This window comes from Haematobia irritans, chromosome 4 (assembly GCF_050003625.1).
Source record: "Haematobia irritans isolate KBUSLIRL chromosome 4, ASM5000362v1, whole genome shotgun sequence".
NCBI classification, from domain to species: Eukaryota; Metazoa; Arthropoda; class Insecta; order Diptera; family Muscidae; genus Haematobia; species Haematobia irritans.
In genome coordinates, this window is record NC_134400.1 from 44,398,195 (window position 1) to 44,405,475 (window position 7,281).

Consider the following 7,281-nt stretch of genomic DNA (forward strand, 5'->3'; position numbering starts at 1 on the left):
TCGAAATTAATTAAAATTTTAATTGATTCAATTAAAACTGTGATTGAATTTTGTGTTAAAAATCAATCACGTTTTTAATTGATTCAATCACACAATTAATTGATTCCGTGACAAAAGTCAATTACATTTTTAATTGAAAATCGTGTTGGTTTTCAATCAAAATGGGTGATTGATACTATCATTTTCGTGATTGAAGACATTTCAATTAAAAAAATGATTGAATCCGCGATTTTCGTGATTGAAATCAAAAAAATTTTTTTTGTGTGTAGTTACAACTATAGGATATTTTCGGAAAATGTCCTTTCTATAAGAAACTTTCTCAAAATTTCATTTCTATAGGAAATTTTATGAAAATTTTATTTCTATAGGAAATTTTCAGAAAATTTCATTTTTATAGGAAATTTTCTCAAAATTTCATTTCTATAGGAAATTTTCGCAAAATTTAATTTTTATAGAAAATTTTATTAAAATTTCATTTCTACAGGAAATTTTGTCAACATTTCATTTGTCAACATTTTTCATTATAGGAAATTTCCTAAAAAATTCATTTCATTTAGGAAATTTTCTCAAAAATTCATTCCTATAGGAAATTTTCAAAAAATTTCCTCTCTTCAGAAAGTTTTCTCAAAATTTCATTTCTTATAGGAAATTTTCGCAAAATTTCATTCTCATAGAAAATTTTTTGAAATTTTGATTCTTATATGAAATTTTCTCAAAATTTCATTTCTATAGAAATTTTCTTAAAATTTCATCTCTATAGGAAATTTTCGGAAAATTTCTTTTTTATGGGAAATTTTCTCAAAATTTCATTTCTACAGGAAATTTGGTCAACATTTCATTTCAAAATTTAATTTCTTTAGGAAATTTTCTCAAAATTTCATTTCTATAGAAAATTTTGTCAAAATTTCATTTCTATAGGAAATTTTTTCAAGATTTCATTTGTACAGGAAATTTTCTCAAAATTTTCTATTAGAAATTTTTTCAAAATTTAATTTCTATAGGAATTTTTCTCAAAATTTCATTTTCATAAAAAATTTTTGCAAAATTTCATTTCTAAAGAATTTTTCTTAAAATTTCATTTCTATAGGAAATTTTCTCAAAATATCATATCTTTAAGAAATGTTCTCAAAATTTTATTTCTATAGGAAATTTTCTCAAAATTTTATTTCTATAGAAAATTTCTACAAAATTTTCAGGAAATTTTCCTGAAATTTCATTTCTATAGAAAATTTTCCTGAAATTTCATTTCTATAGGGCATTTCTATAGGAAATTTTCTCAAAATTTCATTACAATAGGACATGTTCTAAAAATTTTCGTTTTTCTTTTCTAAAAATTTTCGTTTATATAGGAAATTTTCTCAAAATTTAATTTCTAAAGGATTTTTTTTTCAAAATTTAATAGAAAATTTCATTTCATTTCCTTAGGAAATTTTCCCAAAGTTTCATGTTATAGAAAATTTTTTCAAAATTCCATTTCTATAAAAAAAACTTTCGCTTCCACTTCTATAGGAAATTTTCTCAAAATTTCGTTTATATAGGAAATTTTCTCAAAATTTCATTTCTATAGGAAATTTCTTAAAATTTCGTTTCTATAGGTAACGTTCTCGAAATTTCATTTCTATACGAAGTTTTCTGAAAATTTTATTTCTATATGAAATTTTCTAGAAATTTCTATAAATTATTTTTTTTTTTCAAAATTTCTTTTCTATAGAAAATTTTCTGAAAATAACATTTTTATAGAAATTTTTCTCAAAATTTTATTTCTATAGGAAACTTTCTAAATTACTTTTTTCAAAATTTCATTTCTATAAGAAATTTTCTGAAAATTTAATTTCTATAGAAAATTTTTCCGTAGGATATTTTCTTAAAATTTAATTTCTATATGAAATTTTCTCAAAATTTCATATCTATAAGAAATTTTCTCAAAATTTTATTTCAATAGGAAATTTTCTCAAAATTTGATTTCTATAGAAAATTTTCTCAAAATTATTTCTCATCGAAATTTTCTTAAAATTTCATTTCTATAGGCAATTTTCAGAAAATTTCATTTCTATAGAAAATTTTCCAGAAATTTCATTTCTATAGGACATTTTTATTAAAATTTCATTTCTATAGGAAATTTTCTCAAAATTTCATTTCAATAGGAAATTTTCTAAAAATGTTCGTTTATATAGGACATTTTCTCAAAATTTCATTTCTAAAGGAAATTCTTTCAAAATTTCATTTCTATAGAAATTTTCAAGAAATTTCATTCTTATAGAAAAATTTCACAAAATTTCATTTCTATAGGAAATTTTCTGAAATTTCCATTCTTATTTGAAATTTTCTTAAAATTTCATGTCTATAGGAAATTTTCTGAAAATTTAATTTCTATAGGAAATTTTCAAAATTCCACTTCTTTAGGAAATTTTTCTGAAAATTTAATTTCCTTAAATAGGAAATTTTCTTAAAGTTTCATGTTTATAGAAACATTTTTCAAAATTCCATTTCTATAAAAAACTTTCGCTTCCACTTTTATAGCAACTTTTCTCAAAGTTTCATTTATATAGGAAATTTTCTCAAAATTTCATATCTATAGGAAATTCTCTCAAAAATTAATTTTTATAGGAATTTTTTTGTTGAAATTTAATTTCTATAGGAAATTTTCTTAAAATTTAATTTCTATAGGAAATTTTCTTAAAATATCATTTCTATAGGTAACTTTCTCGAAATTTCATTTATATACGAAGTTTTCTGAAAATTTTATTTCTATAGGAAATTTTCTCCACATTTCTATAATTTTTTTTCAAAATTTCTTTTCTATAGAAAATTTTCTTAAAATAACATTTTTATAGAAAATTTTCTCAAAATTTTATTTCTAGAGGAAATTTTCTAAAATTGTATATACTCTTTTTTTAAAATTTCATTTCTATAAGAAATTTTCTGGCAATTTCATTTCTTTTTGTAAAAATTTAAATTCTATTTCTATAAGAAATTATGTCAAAATTTCTTTTCACTTTTTTGTTGATATTGGAATCTTATCAAACTACGTACCCATATACTTTATACCTTATGTACGAGTATTGGCACAACATTTACACAACCCCTATTGAAAATTAGAGCAATGTTTTTACTTTCCAAAAAGACATTGTTGTCCTGGAAATTGTTTACATTACATCTTTAACAAATATGTTCGATTTTCTCTTTGTAAGGATTTGTGTGAATGTATTTGAAAACCAGTAAAGAAAGCGTCCTGTTTAAGGACTTATACCTACCTATACAGACATATGTTTGTATAATATGCATTTGTGCTGGAGTGTGTGTGTGAGATTGTGTTGGCTATGATTTTTCCTTGGGATATGAAGTTTGACATGCTACATCTTCTGTTTCTGTTTTTAGCTTTATTTTCATGTTAGGGTATTACCAAAGTACAACGGTACTCCTGCGCCAAGCCTCATGCTATTAGAGCTTCTCGTCCTTTCTATATTAGGAGATGTTAACCTGTTTCGCTTTTGCCTTCAGTGTTTTTGGGTTTTAATGGATTTTCTGTTTAAAAATGTCGGTGGCTGGTTCCTGCTCCTTTTCGGATGTTTGTGGCTGCTGCTATTATTGCTACCGCAACAAAATATGTCTTGGGCTCCTTTGCAGGTTGTTTGGTTGTGAGTGTGTTGACTGGAAAATGAGGCAACATGTGTTTTTTTCTTGTTAGGAGGGGTTTTTGTTTTCTTTCTGTCATTTTGTTGGTTTTAGCATAGTGAACTGGTAAACTGATGTGGCTTGGCTGGCATACTTGAGGAGCTTACTCCACGTTTAAATTGGACCGTGGCATACGTTAAGGCTTTGAGTTGGTTTTATTGTTCCATGCACTTTTTAACATCCTTAACAAGAGTTACATATTCTGGCTGTTGGTCTTCGGCTCTTTTCCCCCTTTAAACTCGATTAGATTTCGTTTTCGTTCTCTTACCTCTCCCTTTCACACTCGCTGCATGCATTCTCCACCCCCTGAATTGTGTTTGATAGGGATTTGTGTCAATTGTTCTCAAGGATGTCATTCTGTTGTTCCAGCTATTAGGGAGAGTTAGGAAGTAGTCCTCTTGTATATCCTCCCACTTATGAACTCTTTTGGAAAATGGGTTCCATGTGGGCCAGCCTGACTTGTTTGTGTTCATCTGTGTAAACTGGTGTAGATCCATAACAATTTAATTGAGCTTCTGGGTCCCTTCTTAATTGCTCTGGATACATGCTTTGGAGTAAATTGAGTCAACAATAAATTGGATCATATTAAAGGTGGATTTTATTGGGTAAATTCACGATGGCAGGAAGAAAGGTATTGAAATAGGAAAAGAAGTTGCACATTTAGTTAGGATATTCGATAAAGAATAGATTGTGCAAAGGAAATACAAATATATGTAATATATGGCGTGGCCAAATTTTACCAAAGTTCCACTATCGGTTTACTTGAGTTGTGGTGATAGTTGTCGATTGCCAGAAGTAGTTTTATTTCTTAATATTGTACTCTACACCTAAACAAGTATATACGGCCGTAAGTTCGGCCAGGCCGAAGCTTATGTACCCTCCATCATGGATTGCGTAGAAACTTCTTCTAAACACTGCCATCCACAATCGAATTACTCAAATTGCGGTAACGCTTGCCGATGGCAAGGTATCTTAAAACCTCCTAACACCATCTTCTAAATTGTATGTAAGTCCATACGTGGTATATATTAAATCAAAAAAGACGACCCAATACGAATATAATTCAGTATGACAAAGTAGACATAAAATTTTGACAAAATTTTCTACAGAAATAAAATTTTAACAAAATTTTCTATAGAAATAAAATTTTCACAAAATTTTCTATAGAAATAAAAATTTTGACAAAATTTTCTATAGAAAGAAAATTTTGACAAAAATTTCTACAGAAATAAAATTTTAACAAAATTTTCTATAGAAATAAACTTTTGACAAAATTTTCTATAGAAATAAAATCTTGGTAGATTATTTTTGGCTCGAGGGGCAACCATGATTATGAACCGAATAAAATTTGAACAAAATTTTCTATAGAAATAAAATTTTGACAAAATTTTCTATAGAAATAAAAATTTGACAAAATTTTCTATAGAAATAAAATTTTGACAATGATGAAAATTTTATTATGAACCGAATAAAATTTTAACAAAATTTGCTCTAGAAATAAAATTTTGACAAAATTTTCTATAGAAATAAAATTTTGACAAAATTTTCTATAGAAATAAAATTATGGTAGATTATTTTTGGCTCTAGTGGCAACCATGATTATGAACCGATATGGACCAATTTTGGTATGGTTGTTAGCGACAATATACTAACACCACGTTCCTAATTTGAACCGGATCGGATGAATTTTGCTTCTCCAAGAGGCTCCGGAGGTCAAATCTGGAGAACGTTTTATACGAGGGCTATATATAATTAAGGACCGATATGGACCAATTTTTGCATGGTTGTTAGAGACCATATACCAACATCATGTACCAAATTTCAGCCGGATCGGATGAAATTTTCTTCTCTTTGAGGCTCCGCAAGCCAAATCTGGGGATCGGTTTATATGGGGGCTATATATAATTATGGACCGATGTGGACCAATTTTTGCATGGTTGTTAGAGACCATATACCAACGCCATGTACCAAATTTCAGGAGGATCGGATGAAATTTGCTTCTCTTTTAGGCTCCGCAATCCAAATCTGGGGATCGGTTTATATGGGGGCTATATATAATTATGGACCGATGTGGACCAATTTTTGCATGGTTGTTAGAGACCATATACAAACACCATATACCAAATTTCAGCCCGATCGGATGAAATATGCTTCTGTTAGATGCTCCACAAGCCAAATCTGATAACATCGATAACAACTACTTGTGCCAAGTTTCAAGTCGATAGCTTGTTTCGTTCGGAAGTTAGCGTGATTTCAACAGACGGACGGACGGACGGACGGACATGCTTAGATCGACTCAGAATTTCACCACGACCCAGAATATATATACTTTATGGGGTCTTAGAGCAATATTTCGATGTGTTACAAACGGAATGACAAAGTTAATATACCCCCATCCTATGATGGAGGGCATAAAAAAGTGAACCCACCGTGGAAGAATATGTAGGTTTATTTTAGAAAATTTTAACTAAAATAGTTTTCTAATTGCAACATGTTACAAATAAGTTAATACTTTTTATCGAATTGAAGAAAATTTTTTAAAAAATTTTATTTTTTTCTGTTGTTTAAGAAAATTTCATATGTTGAAAGAAAAAATTGGATTTAAAAATTGTTAAAGTGTCTTTAGCGCTGTACGAAGTTCGAGACAGGTACAATTTTAGTAAAATTTACTCATTTGAGAGACTTATGAACTCAATTTAAGCAAACTTCTGCCGTTTTAGGGAAATATGAACTATTTTATTATACCCTTCACCACTACTGTGGTACAGGGTATAATAAGTTTGTGCATTTGTATGTAACGCCAAGAAGGAAAAGTCTGAGACCCATCGTTTAGCATACCGATCGTCTTCGAATTAAATTCTGAGTCGATTTAGCGATGTCTGTCTGTCTGTCTGTCTGTCTGTCCGTCTGTCTGTCTGTCTGTCTGTTTATGTATTTTTGTGTGCAAAGTACAGCTCGCAGTTTTAGTCCGATTGTCCTAAAATTTGGTATAGGGTCCTGTTTCGGCTCAAAGACGATCCCTATTGATTTTGGAAAAAATCGGTTCAGATTTAGATATAGCTACCATATATATTTTTCACCGATCTGGCCATAATTGGCGTGTATATCAACCGATCTTCCTCAAATTTCGTACATCCGAATATTTTATGAGTCTCGGAAAACTTGCAAAATATCAGCCAAATCGGTTCAGATTTAGATATAGCTCCCATATATAGCTTTCGCCCAATTTACACTCATTTGCCCAAAGAGGCCAATTTTTTGCTCCGATTTAGTTGAAATTGTGCACAAGGAGTAGAATTAGCATTGTAGCTATACGTGCCAAATTTGGTTGAAATCGGTTCAGATTTAGATATATCTCCCATATATAGCTTTCGCCCGATTTACACTCATATGACCACAGAGGCCAATTTTTAACTCCGATTTAGTTGAAATTTTGCACAGGGAGTAGAATTAGCATTGTAACTATGCGTGTCAAATTTGGTTGAAATCGGTTCAGATTTTGATATATCTCCAATATATAGCTTTCGCCCGATTTAAACTCATATGACCACAGAGGGCAATTTTTTACTCCGATTTAGTTGAAGTTTTGCTCAGGGAGTAGAATTA